The following is a 15,992-nucleotide window of genomic DNA, read 5'->3' on the forward strand; positions in this document are numbered from 1 at the left end:
AACTGATGGAAAAGACAGGGGTCTCTTCACTTTAGTAACTCTTCCCACAGGTGGCATTTGCAAAGAGTAGCAATCCCTCGGTAGTGCATTGAAACGGCAGCCTAGCTTTTGTACTCAGGATTTCAGAATGTACGGCCACTCTCCGAATGTCTGCTCGGAAGCGGCACGGTTTCTGCTCAGGGCGGCACGGTGGCGCAGCGGTAGAGTTGCTGCCTTATGGACCTTGCAGCGCCGGAGACCCAGGTTCGATCCCGACTACGGGTCCTTGTCTGTAAAGGTGTTTGTACGTTTTCCCCGAGACCGCGTTCGTTTTCGCCGGGATCTTCGGTTCCCCCCCGCACTCCAAAGATGTACAGGTTTGTCGGTAAATTGGCTTGGTGTAAGTGTAAATTGTCCCTAGTGTGTGTAGGACAGTGTTAATGTGTAAGGGGTTGCTGATCAGTGCGGACTCCGTGGGCTGAAGGGTCAGTTTCTGCGCTGAATCTCTAAACTAAACTAAACTAAACAAAACAGGAGTGCGGCTGAAGGAGCCAAAACCAAAATCCAATTAGTGCCCTTACAATGCACCAAATATATTTGCCATTATTCAAATTCCTCTCCGACATAGCAGGCACCTCCTCTGCACTATAGCAGGCACATTCAGTGAAGTTTCCATTGATAAGTAGTTCATTGGAGTGCACCTTTTATTTCACTCCAGTCCTTAGACTCAGACGTTTGGTGCTAAAAATCAGGTTGCTGCATTCTTACAAAGTATGACTCTTACATGCATTACTTCAGCAGAATGCTAATTTGCGTGGCTATTCAGGATAAAATAGAGTCACAAGCTGGGAACGTGCAGTCTTCCTGTTATGAGCTCGACGTGTTTTGCACTGCAAAATACCTTCTGTCAAGCTGAAAATGGACCTTGATTTCTGGTTCGGTGTTGGCTCAGTGCCATAAAATAATAAAGGTTTATTTTTATCCTAGTTCTACAAATGGCTTAGATTTCAGAAGTGAGATCAAACGATCATGTCAGTGTCAAACCATGTTTAATTCCTGTAATTCTGGAATATTTATCGACAACCCAAAAATAATATTTCAATGGGTGATGTTTCGGGTCAAGACCCTTCTTCAGACTGAAGAAGAATCTCGACCCAAAACGTCACCCATTCCTTCTCTCCAGAGAAGCTGCCTGTCCCACTGAGTTACTCCAGCATTTTGTGACTACCTTTGATTTAAACCACCATCTGCAGTTCTTTCCTACACAATAATAGTTCAATGGTAGGTGAAGAACTGGAGGTGAGATCACCCCATACAACAGCACTATCCTACACATACAGTTTACCGAGGCCAATTAACCTACAAACTTATACGTCTTTGGAGTATGGGGGGGAAACAGGAACACCCAGAGAAAAACAATGTGGTCACAGGAAGAACGTGCAAACTCTGTGCAGAGAACACCCAAGGCCAGAATCAAACCTAGTTCCCTGGTGCTGTAAGGCAGCAACTCAACCATTGCACAACTTTGCGTTAGAATTATATGTTTCCATGCCTTTCCTATTCAAGTGTCTGTCTAAATGTCTCTTAAACATAGTGATTAGAAACATAGAAACATTGAAAATAGGTGCGAGCCTGCACCACCATTCAATATGATCATGGCTGATCATCCTAAATCAGTACCCCGTTGCTGCTTTCTCCCCATATCCCTTGATTCCATTAGTCCTAAGATCTATTATCTAACTCTCTCTTGAAATCATCTCTTGAATTGGCGTCCACTGCCTTATGTGGCAGAGAATTCCACAGATTCACAACTCTCTGGGTGAAAATGTTCCCTACCATGGGAAGAAATTGTGACCACCTTAACCTCTCATATTTTTATATTATTCTATCAATTCCCCCTCAGCCACCTCAACGCCAGAGAAAACCACTTTGGCCTATCCTGTTCCCATCCGTAATTAAAGTCCTCCAGTCCAATGAAAGTCTTGGTGAATCTGTAGGAAGGAACTGCAGATGCTGGTTTAAACAGAACATAGATGCAAAATGCTGGAGTAACTCAGCAGGGCAGGCAGCATCTCAGGAGAGAAGGAATGGGGGACGTTTCGGGTCGAGACCCTTCATCAGACTGATGAAGAGGGGTCTCGACCCGAAACGCCACCCATTCCATCTTTCCAGAGATGCTGCCTGTCCGACTGAGTTACTCCAGCATTTTTGTGTCTGTCTTGGTGAATCTTCCTTTTGTTCTCAGCGATGCAATTCCATCCTTCCCATATTACGATGACCAGAATTGCACCCAACATTCCAAGTGGGTGGAGCATCCACTGCTAGATTATGTTGCATTACAATAATGAAAATACTTTAAAATTACTTCATTAGCTACGAGGTGTTGTTGGCTCCCTGTAAGGGACATGGAAACAAAAATAGAAATGTGGGTCTTTCTTTATCTGGTTATAGTTAAAAGGAGGCGATTCAGGACCACAGGTCTCACTCACACCCACATCTTGGGTGGGAGCTTCCATTTTGTGGAGAGGTTGTGATTGAGGTGAGGCATGTGAGCACAATCACATAGCTGGTAAACTCAGGATCGATCATGACTTCCATGTGACCGCATGGGTTCTCAAGGTGTTCTGGTTTCCACTCACACATTCTCTCTGTGACCACGTGGCTTTCATCCAGGTGCATCAATTTCTTCCCACGTCCCAAAGACGTGCAAGTTTGTGGGTTAATTGTCCTCTGTAAAATTGCCCGTTGTGGGTATAACATTGAACCAGTGCTCTTGGGGTCGATGTGGACTCGATAGGCAAAAGGGCCTGTTTCCATTGCTCTATCTTTCCATCATTCAATGTTGGATCTCACAGCAGGTGGATTTTGTGGGTTAAAATGACAGCTTTTTTGTCTAATATCTTACTTGAAAATTAAACAAGCTCATAATTTCAGGCCAATAGTGGCCTTTCACGAAAGGTGAAGCAACATGGTGAAGATCCAATCATAATTATAAAGTATAAATAAAGATATCAATGTTATTTCATAGCAAACTCTCCTCTCAAAATGCACAGTAGACTGGCTACAGGAGAATCTTAGTACAATTGGAAGCTGATGTCTTCTGTGAGCACTTTTGATATGGAAGAAATTGTGGACCAAAATAGAAAGATTAAACGAGAACTTACCGTTTGAAGTTTGATCTTTATTTTATGAGAAGTTGAAGTGAGGGAATGCGTGAAGAGCCCACCAGTCCGCATGCGCGTCAATCTTTAGAGCAGTTGTATGAAACCACAGAATAGTTGCTGACCTAAGCTATAGGAAGATTAACGACTTTAGAACTACCGAATGGTCTTTATGAGAAGTAGGGTTGGGAGCGCAGGGCACGTATTCCCTCACTTCAACCTCATAAAATAAAGATCAAACTTCAAACGGTAAGTTCTCGTTTAATCTTTCTATTTTATTTCGAAGTCACTTGAGTGACTACGTGAAGACTTTAAAGCTCTGTGGTTTCATGCAGTAACCCAATCTGTGTGTGAAACACTTAAACAGATAAACCATTAATGGTAGAAAAAACATGGGTTATTATTACCATAATGCTAACTTGCATACATGGCCATTGTTCTTAACCGGACCATGGTCCCAATTGACTTTGAGTTAGACAATAACTCATGCAACACTGTGCTGAATTCTATCTGCAAATATCCAGATATATTCAACCAAATTTCTTAATTTTACTTCGGAGTCACGTGAGTGACTACGTGAAGAACCCGCTCAGCACGCATGCGTGGCATTACGTTCAGCAGAGCAACAGCGGCGCATCGGGAGTCAGGCTTTCCCGCTACGGGATGAAAGAACGGACCGTCAGGTAAGCTCTGAGGTCGGGTTTTTTCTTTCACAGGGAGCCTTCTGCTGTCAGACAGAGAAGAAAGGCTCTAGAACAAACCTGTCCCCGCTCGACTCCACGGAGGAGCGTTCCATCTGGGGGGGGGGGCAGCAACAAGGCGGTAGGACCGCTTACCCGGCGCTCCGCTATTCCCGACACCGCGCTGGAAGTAAAGCCACGGAAGAGGCATCCGGCCGGTGGCTTCCAACTTGATGGACGGGGACGTCTCTCCACCCGCACGAGGGGAAAGACAGCCGCCTGAACAGACCTGTCCCCCGCTCGACTCCACGGAGGAGCGTTCCATCTGGGGGGGGGGGCAGCAACAAGGCGGTAGGACCGCTAACCGGGCGCTCCGCTATTCCTCGACATCGCGCCGAGCCCAGCCCGCTAGCGCCTGAGCAGCGGGCTGGAAGTAAAGCCACGGAAGAGGCGTCCGGCCGGTGGCTTCAGACTTGTCGGACGGGGACGTCTCTCCACCCGCCCGGGGGAGAGACAGCCGCTTGAGCCGCTCGGAGTGGCTCCTGGAGCAGGAGCTCCAGCGAGACGCGCTTGTGAGGGGCGCTCTCGCAGGGGGAGTTCAGGCACTCCCTCCACAGTGCCTTCTGCACTGTCCATTGCTTCCTCCTTACCCGAGGGTAGCTTTGGTGGCCAGGACTGGGCTGGTCAAGAAGAGGGGACAATGGCTGAAGATCTCGGGGGTATGCAAGGGGTGCAGGAGCAGGAAGAGCTGCTAGGTGTGGTGGACCGCTACGTGGCAACCCCACGTGCAGTAGACCGTTCAAGGCTCTACAGGAGAGGTGGTCAATGAGGCGTATACAGCTCCAGAGAACTGTGAGTCCCTTAAAGTGCCGGCTGTAAACAGCCAAAAGTGGGGGCACGTTGGGGCAAACATTCGGAACCGGGAGCTAAAACTGCGGCGGATCCTCAGGCTCCTGACGTCAGCCATCACATCGTCTGCTCATTCCGTGGACCAATATGGAGATGACCACAACCTTCGTAAACAAATCATAAGACCTGTCATAAAATCCTAAATTTGCGGGGTTGTGCATACCCCAGCCACTGAGCCAGACCCACTGCTCTTTGGCAAAAACCTCACAAAGCATATGAAGGATATGGAGAGGCCTTAACAAGCTTTCGTTCTCATGAGGGCAGGCCCCAGGACGAGCAAAACCAAAAACAATAAGCAGCAGCACCCCATCGCGTCCATCAGTCGACGTTTACCATATGGGACTGATGAAAGCTCGGGGTCCGCATTCTATCATCGAAAGTCTTCTTTAGACCAGGGCCCAGAGCGGACCCCATGGAAAATGTGCCACCCCCCAACGTCACCGCCACGTCAGACGATGTGCAACACTCGTTGGACCGGCAGGAAACAGAAGAATACCCATAACCATGGAGGTAGGTGGGTCTGGTTCCTACCAGCATATAGAGTAATACTAACACACGGGAGTCTATCACGAGTGATCAGTATATACTCAATGGCATTAGAGGATACAAATACAATTCATACTAGAAAAATTGCCACCAGGTCAACATTCACCCCAGAGGGTATTTTCCCCTCTCCGTTAAAGAAACGAGAGGGACAAGCTGAACTGGTGAGACTAATTACAAAGGGTATCATGGGAAAACCTGAACCCTTGCAATTCGTATCAAATATATTCACTAAACCCAAAAAAGATGGTGGATGTCGCATCATCATTGGCTTAACTTCACTAAATATGTTTGTTAAGTATATACATTTCAAAATGGAAACAGTTGTTACTGCCAAACAACTAAATTCCAAAGGATACTTCATGGCAAGCATTCATCTTAAAGATGTTTACTATTTAGTACCATTCATAAGGATCATCGCAGATACCTGAAATTTATCTGGATGGGGCAGCTATAGCAGTTTAAAGCGTTACCCAATGGGTTCACATCAGCCCAAGATTGTTCACCAAGACACTAAAACCAGCTCTGGCAATATTCAGAAGACAAAAACACATTGTCATGGCATATCTTGATGATATCTTAAATGGTAGGCAAGACCATGGAATTGACTATGTTAGCTGTATCAGCTACAAAACAGTTATTCGAAACCCTGGGATTGTCTTACATCCAGATAAATCTAAGTTGAAGCCATCCACAATCATGGACTACTTGGGCTTCACAATTAATTCAGTCTACGTGACTGTAACATTGCCAAGAGACAAAATAGTTGAATTGGCACAGTCATGCAACAATTTAATGGTCAACAAACTACCAACTACTCGACAAGTAACAGAGTAATTGGGAAAATGGTAGCAGCATTTTCCGGCTACATAATTCGGACCTTTGCACCAAAAACGACATACAGGTCATTATGATCGTGTCATGAAGTTACCCACTGAAGCAATATCAGAACTACAGTGGTGGGCAAAAAACGTTTGGCATAGTTTACAGCCCTATTATCATCCCTAACCCTATGTTAGTTATCCAAACAGATGCCAGTGCTCAAGGCTGGGGAGCAACTAACTCTATATCTAGCACAGGTAATAGATGGACTAACCCGGAGTCATCATTACCACTTACACTGGGCATTAATTATCTAGAGATGGGTGACTTTTATGGTTTAAAGCATATGCATAAATATGCATCACTTGCATGTACGGTTACAAATAGATAAATACAACGGTGGTGGCCTACATTAACCATATGGACGGCATAAAATCGGTATCATGCGACAAGTTGGTCAACACAATTTGGCAATGGTGTGTCGAAAGACATATTTGGCTATCAGCAACTTACCAGCCAGGTAAGCTAAATACAGTGGCAGACACCAGGTCACGTAAATTTAATGACAACATCGAATGGATGTTAAAACCCAAAAAAAAAATTCGCAAAAGTTATCAAGCAATATGGCACGCCAGATATCGATTTATTTGCATCAAGGCTAAATCACCAGGTACCTATGTATGTCGCTTGGGAACCAGACCCTGAGGCAGCAGCGGTAGATGCGTTCGCGCTGGATTGGGGAAATTCTTCTTCTATGCATTTCCTCCCTTCTGCCTCATCAGTCGGGGACTACGCACAATACAAATGGACTCTGCTTCAGGTATTTTGATAGTACCCGACTGGCCTACGCAGCCATGGTTCCCAATACTCCATGACATGTTTGTTGAAACTCCGATGGTATTCCCCAGTGACCCAGAGTTATTAACACCCAGTGTCGGGCACAAGCCACCCGTGCCATGAAAACCCCCCAAAAAAACCCAACTCAAACTCCTGGGTTGCAGACTCTGCACAAACCACTTCTGGGACTGGGATTATCAGAACAAACCGTCGACACCATGTCAGCATCCCTCCGAACATCCACTGAAAAACAGCACTTGTCCAGCATCAAAAAATGGGAGAAGTGCTGCTTGGATACAGGGACCACCTACTCAACCGCTACAGTTACCAACGTACTGGAATTCCTGGCGAACCTTCACCACGATGAAGGACTCAGCTACAGAGCCATCAACACAGCTAGAAGTGCCCTGCCTGTCTATTTAAAACCAGCTCCAGGACAACAGGCCATGGGGTCCCACCCGCTGGTGGTCAAACTAATGAAGGGTATTTACAACTCTAACCCCCTAGACCAAGGTACACCCATACATGGGATGTCAGTGTGGTCCTGACATACCTCAGGGGATGGCCACCAGCCAGATCCCTCAACCTGGAACAATCTATGCTCAAAACGCTCATGTTGATGGCACTTGTATCTGCACATAGGGTCCAGTCACTACACCTATTGCGACTGGACACCATGCTCTCAGCTCCAGACCAGATCTCTGTCGTTATCCAGGGAATGATCAAACAGAGCAGACCAGGAACACCTAATCCAGTCGTGGAATTCCGGGCTTACCCGCCAGAACCACAGTTATGTGCCATGACCCTACTATCCTACATAGACACAACCAAAATATTCGAGGGAGATGAAAAGCCTTGTCGGTCAGTCATAAAAAACCTTATGGTCGGGTGACGAGCCAAACCATTTCGAGATGGCTCAAGCAGGTGCTAAAAGCTGCTGGGATAAAAACTAACATGTACAAATTTCATTCCACCAGGGCAGCATCCACGTCGATGGCTAAAAGAATGGACGTGCCTATAGACCACATCCTGGCTACAGCAGGATGGTCGGGGGAAAGACCGTTCAGAAATTTTATAATAAGCCATTGGCAGAACCTGTTTTATTTGCAGGAAAGATTTTACAGACTGCAAATATTTAATTTAAGCCCAGGGGAGCAATTTAATTTCTTTGTTGTTATTGTTAAAAAAATACCATTGAGTTTTTCTACAAACAGATTCATTGGTTGATTACGATAACACACTTCCTCCCTCAAGGACTTCGGCAGTGCGTGAAATAATACCTGTTACACGGTTTGAAATCACAGAGCTTTGAATCTTCACGTAGTCACTCACGTGACTCCGAAGTAAAATAGTAAGATTAAACGAGAACTTACCAGTTTGAAGTTTGATCTGTATTTTATGAGGAGTTACGATGAGGGATTACGTGCCCTCCGCTCCCACCCTCATTAATATGGGTCAAAATATTAAACTGATGTCTCCTTTTCTTTACTATATTTACTTCAATAACTGTGTCTATCTGTGATTCCACACCGCTGCTTTGAAGTATGCCGCGCATGCGTGCTGAGCGGGTTCTTCACGTAATCCCTCATCGTAACTCCTCATAAAATACAGATCAAACTTCAAACTGGTAAGTTCTCGTTTAATCTTACTATTTATTAACACACACTATGTAAGCCTCTTGCTGTATGATGAAAGGGAAATATCCATTCTATTGACTGCTAATGAGCCATCAGCAATATCTTGAGACTATTGAATAACAATAAAGAAAGTATCTTTCATCTCATAGGTACTAGCAAGCTCAGTGCACTTGTACACCTAATGACACCCCCAATCTCTGCTCTGGTGGGTATGCTGTCAACTTCAAATGAATGCAATCCTGCCCATTTTGCTTATGAGATCATTCCCATAACAAGCTACCCTAATGTCAGTTATAACCCAGAGACCGTGTTCTTTGTGCTCTTTGTGCTGAGATCAGTTGCTGAAGGCATAATCATCTTAAAAAATACTGCTCCCATTAGGAATACTTATTTTTAGTAGAAGAATATTTGCATAATAATTTACTGATATACATCGCACACTACAATGAGTGTAGGCTATTAGAGTGGTCATATAAAAGACATCCTGCATAACGTTAGTGAACAGCGGGTGAATAACCAATCATTTATTGTCCCACTTATGGTACTATAGAGAATGACAAAGCAGCACAAGCAGTGTCAATTGTGCTATCACATAAACACTTCTCTAGGCTCAAACTGAAAGCCACACAAACCTCTGTTACTTCCATTTAAAAGTAACTCACATATTTTGTTCACAAGCTTCCCATACAATCATGCAGAGCTAGCTGCCCGAGAAGACAAGCTGCCCCAGCCATCACTCGTGACTGAGTAAAAAGGAGGTGTTTCAGCCGCCTTACCATGGCCTGAATGAATAGGCAAAATTGGCACTATTAAAATTCCATGTTGCCTCATTCTTAATATCGCAAGAGGTATCTACTGATAACCCCTAAGTTTTATCAGCTGCAAATTTTGCATATTATCTAAACTCGATGACACAATGCCCTTTGATCTGAGTAGGGCAGCATTGGCTTCCACCACTGGCTTTGTTATCAAACCACCAGATAATCTGTGCCTCATGTGTATAGATATGGCAAAGTTTGCATCTCCAAGATTGATTCTCTGAATCAGTTAAATTGCTGAAAAGCAATCATCCATCTTATACTGGGTAGCTAAACACATGATCAGATTAGCCAACTGCTAACCTGATTTGGCCTGCACAATGTTTCTATAATCTTGAGAAGTATCAGAAATATAACCCTCTTGTTCTTGGCCAGACCACTCATCCTCCGATGAGATGTCACTGATTCCACTCGGAACCACCATTCCTCTATTGACCATATAGACAGAAATGTCTTGGCTTTTCTTGCCGCGGAAGATGTATTATCTAGTTATTCACACATTTCGCTGCTTATGACTAGAACTGAAAAACACAGTCACCCTTTGATGTGGGAATACGAGTTCCCTGTCAACTCTTGACTAGAAGTGTCACCACGAATTCTCAGTGCTCTTCCACAGAGTGGAATTTTAGCATAATGCTAGCCTGAGTCAGGAATTGCCTCGCAGCCCTCTGACAGAAACCACTTGTTTGAGTCGCTAGTGCACAACACAATCTCTTCGACCTGTCACTCAATGAGGAATACTGGTATTGAGCCTATGGATTATTATAAATACATTGTTGATTCACAACATGAACCTGTAGGTCAGATAAAAATATGTATGCCAGACCAGCTTCCTGCTGGTAACTACCTATCCCAGAGAGGATGGCAATGGTGATTCCAATGAACTGGCAACTCTACTAACTGAGGAGAAAATAAACCATGTGTTGAGGAAGACTTCAACTACTTAATTCTACTGAGCAGTCTGATAACCCCAATCACAGATGATGAGGCAGTGCTTCCCTGGTCAATATGACCCATATGGCAAGCCAGTTCCATGATGGTCTACCCTGAACCAGGTTAACCAAGCTGTTCCTACTTGGAACTTACAGAGGTTACTATGCAAGGCACCCTGCCAATGTCTCTGCATCAACCTGATCTATCCCAGAGACAGTGAAAAAATACTAGACAGACCATGCTGCCAGTAAACCCAAACCTGGGCCAACAGACTGCTCCCTTTCGGAGTTTTACGGAGGTTAATAAAGAGACCTTACCTGCCATCGTCTCTGAACCCGGGTCGATTTGCTTGTTGGCGCTTCAGCTAAGTTCCATTTGCAGACCCTGTCCGTCATGTCATTTCTTCAGCTGGTGTGATGTTAGATAGCTAATGCCGCTGGCCTACTCTTCTAGTAGTGGCCTTATGCGACTCTCATACATCGTGCATTAAAGCATGGGATTCAGGCACATAGTCAGGTTCAGAGTCATGTTCGGAGTCAGCTCCATACTGATCTCTGACACTCCCTTAGAGTGGGAGAAATAGTGTACCCCGAACCAGGCTTTGCCACATGCATATGACTCGGACCGCCTGTGCATGCTTCCGTAACATGGAGCATATTTTGTGACACCATCTCCGATAGTCTTTCGAGTGGTAGGCATATTCTAACCCTGAACCAGAAGTTGCTACAGGCATATGACTTGAACTGCCTGTGCATGCTTCCGTAATACAGAGCATATTATTTGGCACCATCTCCAACACTCCTTTCACTGAGTGGGAGGAATATTGCAACCCTGAACCAGGAGCTGCCTCAGGCATATGACTTGAACTGCCTGTGCCTGCCTCCATAACACAGGGCATATTATTTGGCACCCTCTCCAACACTCCTTTCATCCGAGTGGGAGGAATATTGCAACCCTGAACCAGGAGCTGCCTCAGGCGTATGATTCGAACTGCCTGTACATGCCTCCTTTAACACGGAGCATTTCTCGTGCCACCATCTGATTCATCAGATGTTCCAATCACATCTGCCATAGATGTGGGGACAGAATCCTCTTGACCCAAATTGTCCAACAGGACTTGTCCCTAAGACATGGCTTTGACTTTGCCCCGACTAGGGGTTGTCTAGCTGCTCCCACCAGGAGCCGAACCGGGACTAGCTGTGCAGATCGGTGCTCTGTCGGTATCATCATTATACTTACCAGACAGGTTGCACCTGCTAGTGATTCCGAGACCTTGCTCCCTTCTGGAGCCTCAATGGAGTATTTCAGGGAGGAAATCGAACGCAACCCTGTACCAGGTGTTGTTTCCTCAGGCCTCTGGCCCCCATATGACTCGGATGAGCCGCCATTATAATCGCAGTCACCTCTTCCCGATAGTCCGCTAGACAGAGTGGGAGAAATACTGCAACCCTGTCAAGTGTTGTCACCATTCATATGATTTATACAGAAGCATAGCCCCATTGGATCAAAGATTCGACTGCTTTGTCGATATCCACATGGTTGGGGTCTCTTATGAAAGACCTCCAACAGTCCCCTCTACTGAACGGAAATTATCATGACGCAACCCTGCACTAGGTATTGCTCCACAGGTGTCTAAAAGACACAGCTGGAAAAAGGCTTCCCAAGCCAGGAGCTCTTTTCTGGAGCCTCAATAGAGTTCCTCCGAACAGCCGCCCGCTCCAGTGGAGCCCCATTCAGTGCCGTAATGGCAAGTCAAAAAAATGTTCTTCCCTATTTATATGGTCCCTAGATAAGGGACGTATCAGATATTAAACTGATAAGAACAGACTTGATCTTAGCCAAAAGGCCGAGAAGCGATAAATGTCCTATCTGCTGCGATAGTCACAAACGCGACTGAACAGCTACCTCTATTAAAACTGCCAGCTCTATTTATAACTACCTTAATCAGTTCTTCAGATTTTTATTTTTATTAAAGAACTATGTGTAGTATATCCCCCTACAAATAGAGCACACACTATATGGTGGTCTCCAGCGTATATGCTGCCTCAGCAGCGTCTATGTTTAAAAATGTATAGGCGCTATGGCTGCTGAGCTTACCTAGCGTTCGCTGCCCTGGCCGCGGCTAACACCGGCTGCTGTTCTATATATAATCATCGTCTGCTGCTAATCTTAGCAGCGATCTCCCTCGCCGCGCCGGCAGCCCCAAACTCCTAATGGAGTTTCCACGGTGGCCTAAAATCCGGCCGCCTGCCCCCGTATGGAGCTCAAAGCCGGCAGGCAATAACTAAACCGAGCTCCTATGGAGCTTCAACGCTGGCAGCCGCAAATTGAATCTAGCTCCTAACGGAGCCTCCACGGCGTCCCAAGAATGGCCTCCTCCATCAGCTACTCCGGGCCCGCTGTCGCAGCGGCCCGCTGTAAGTAAAATTACTTACCTGCCAGAGCAGTTTTGAACTGCCCCGACTCGCCCCATTGCGTCTCGCGTATTGTTGCGCATGCGGACTGGCGGGCTCTTCACGTAGTCACTCACGTGACTTCGAAATAAAACAGAGCTCAAGATGCGAATAAAAAACTCTGCGCTGCTTTGTTTTTTTTCAAATAGGAATAAAATAGGTCAGGTATATTATCAATAATATAAGATAGACACAAAAAGCTGGCGTAACTCAGCGGGACAGGCATCACCTCTGGAGAAATAACGTATTTGCATTTATTTCTGCTAAAATGCAGCTCCGTGCAATTATAATTTTCTCTGACTTGGAGAGCTTAAAGGCGAGGTGATAATGAGCCTCTTTGCTTCCTCTCCCTTTACACTTGGAACAACATATAGTGGTCAGGATAACCTGATCTTGTGCTGAGTGACTTCAACATGACCAGAGAGCAAACAACACACTTGGATGAATACTGGCATTGTGATAACTATTTATATTCTGCTGAAGCAGTGCTACAACTAGCAACAGAGGAAATGATAGACACTATAAAGGCGGGAGTAACTCAGAGGGATGGGTGAAGTTTCAGGGTCATGACCCTTCTTCAGACCCAAAATGTCACCCATTCTTTCTCTCCAGGTGTGCTGCCTGTCCCGCTGAGTTACTCCAGCATTTTGTGTCTATCTTCGGCTTAAACCTGTATCTGCGGTTCCTTCCTATTCATAGAATGAAATGATATTGGCTACAAATGTTGAGATAACAAATGCCACTATGCTATGAATTTGTTCTTTCAGATGCTGGCTATCTGAGGTACAGAATGATCTCATGGCCTTTTCCAGAACCCAAAAGACAGTCTTTCATAGTTGACTTCTTCTCAGGCAGACCTGAATCGAAAGAAGCTGATGAGTTTGTAGATAAGCCGTGGCCTATTGAGCATGGAAACAGGTCCATTGTCCCACACTAACCACCCATTTATACTAATCCACTATCCAATGGTAACACATCGGTGCCTCCCTCAAAAATCAAACCGATCGAAAGTTTCAGAGATATTGGGTGATAAATCATAAAGCAGCTCCCCACATGGGGAAAAGACAGGTGAATGGGAGTTAGGGGGGAGAGATAGATCAGCCATGATTGAATGGCGGAGTAGACTTGATGGGCAGAATGGCCTAATTCTACTCCTATCATTTTTGACCTCATGAACTAACAGTTTATAATCAGGAGGGGGGGGGGGGTGGGGGGGGGGGGGGGTGGGGGGGGGGGGGGTGGAAATGGTACACACCATCAGCTGCAGTAACTCAACGGGTCAGGCAGCATCTCTGGGGAAAATAAATAGGTGACGTTTTGGGTTGAGACCCTTTTTCAGAAGTTCTTATTTACATAGTTGGGGCTAATGTCAACTTCCATGGCATGACCAACCTCTTTTCTTTCCTTGAAGGAAGAAGTATTTTGGTGGTGGAAGTACAACACGAGTTTTGGAGTACTATGTGCTTGTCTGGTCACCTTACCACAGGAACAATGTTGAGGCTTTCGAGAGGGTGCAGAAGAGGTTTACCAAGATGTTGCCTGGATTAGAAGGTACAGGTTAAGTGACGAGATTGGACAAACATGGATAGTTTTCTCTTGCGCATCGGAGATTGAGGAGAGACCTGATACAGATGTTTAGAAAATTATGAGAGGCATAGATAGGATGGAATATCAAAGTCAAGTGCTGAAAACAAAACGTCTCCTACACATGTTCTCCGGAGATGTTGCCTGACCCACTGAGTGACTCCAGTACTTTGTGTCGTTTCTTCCATTAGGCTACTTGGATATGAAAATAGTTGCCAGTTACCTGTTTTGGTTGCCCTTTGGTACATTGGTCTGTCCTGGGGTGACCAGAACTAACTGAATGGAGGAAAACCAGCCATGACAAAAACACTTCAATTGTGGGCAGTACAGAGGCGCAGCGGCGGAGCTGCGACCGACCTTACAGCGCCAGATACCGGATTCAATCCTGACCATGGTGCTGTCTTACAGAGTTTGTACGTTCTTCCTGTGACTACATAGGTTTTCTCCGGGTGCTCAAGTTTCCTCCCACACTCCAAAGACGTATAGGTTTATAGGTTAATTGGCTTCTGTACAATTGTAAGTTGTCCCTAGTGTGTAGGATAGTGTTAGTGTTCTGGGCTACTGCTGGTTAGCGTGGACTCGGTGGTCCAAAGGGCCTGTTTCATCACTATATCTCTAAAGTTTAAAGACTAAAGTGTAAAGAAAATCCATGACCTATACCAATGTATATTTCTCCCACTGCACGCCACAAGTACTTGATCTTCTGGTTGCCACACTGCAGGAAGGATGTAATCACCTTAGAGGGAGTGTAGAATAGATTCATCATCATGTTACATGGAATGAATGGCTCAACTTATAAGGAGATATTGCATATTAAGCTGGGTTTAATTTAATTAACTGGATAGCTTACTTCTGGTTTTCTTACATCTAATGTTCATCTCTTTGAGTTCTTCTCGACTGAAGCTTAATGCAGCTAACGTGAAAGGTCTGTGGGAGAAGGCCATGGTCTGGGATCCTTCCAATGCTGGGCATTGAGGGTGTGAGACCCATGAGGACATCCCACACACAAGGGAAGGGATATCACCACTGTGGGTGATATAAGTAACGGGGGTGTTTTTAGTTTAGTTTATTGTCACGTGTACCGTGGTACAGAGAAAAGCTTTTGTTGCGTGATCAGCAGTCATTGGAAAGACAATACATGATTACAATTGATTCAGTTGCAGTGTATACAGTTGATACACAATAAGGGAATAACATTTAGTGCAAGGTAAAGCCGGCAAAGTCCGATCAAGGATAGCCTGAGGGTCATCAAGGAGGTGGATAGTAGATCAGCACTGCTTTATGTAAAGACAGATGCTAGCGCTACTCGATATAACACTATTGAATGTATAAACACTTAGTGTGTAGGAAGGAACTGCCGATGCTGGTTTAAACCGAAGATAGACACAAAATGTTGCAGTAACTCAGTGGGACAGGCAGCATCTCTGGAGAGAAAGAAAGTGGGGTGTTTCGGGTCGAGACGTTTCGGGAGTCTGAAGAAGGGTCACGATCCGAAACGTCACCTATTCCTTCCCTCAGAGATGCTGAGTTACTCCAGCATTTTGTATAAACACTTTGAATGCATTACAAATTTTGCACAGTCTTGTATATATTTTTTATTCTAGAATAAAGTTTATTTCTTTAATTTCAAAAATGC

The 15,992-nt window shown here is 45.2% G+C and overlaps 1 long non-coding RNA gene and 1 other non-coding gene across 2 annotated transcripts; one reads left to right on the top strand and one right to left on the bottom strand.

The window, feature by feature from the left end:
* The first annotated feature begins 229 nt into the window (after nucleotides 1-229).
* Nucleotides 230-14,917, top strand: LOC116984055. Its single transcript, XR_004414872.1, has 3 exons — nucleotides 230-403; nucleotides 2,546-2,548; nucleotides 14,888-14,917. It is a non-coding gene; the product is annotated as an uncharacterized LOC116984055 (long non-coding RNA).
* Nucleotides 11,987-12,177, bottom strand: LOC116970600. Its single transcript, XR_004411213.1, has one exon. It is a non-coding gene; the product is annotated as a U2 spliceosomal RNA (small nuclear RNA).
* Nucleotides 14,918-15,992: the final 1,075 nt, after the last annotated feature.

The sequence above is a fragment of the Amblyraja radiata genome, chromosome 2 (genome assembly GCF_010909765.2).
Source record: "Amblyraja radiata isolate CabotCenter1 chromosome 2, sAmbRad1.1.pri, whole genome shotgun sequence".
Taxonomy (NCBI): Eukaryota; Metazoa; Chordata; class Chondrichthyes; order Rajiformes; family Rajidae; genus Amblyraja; species Amblyraja radiata.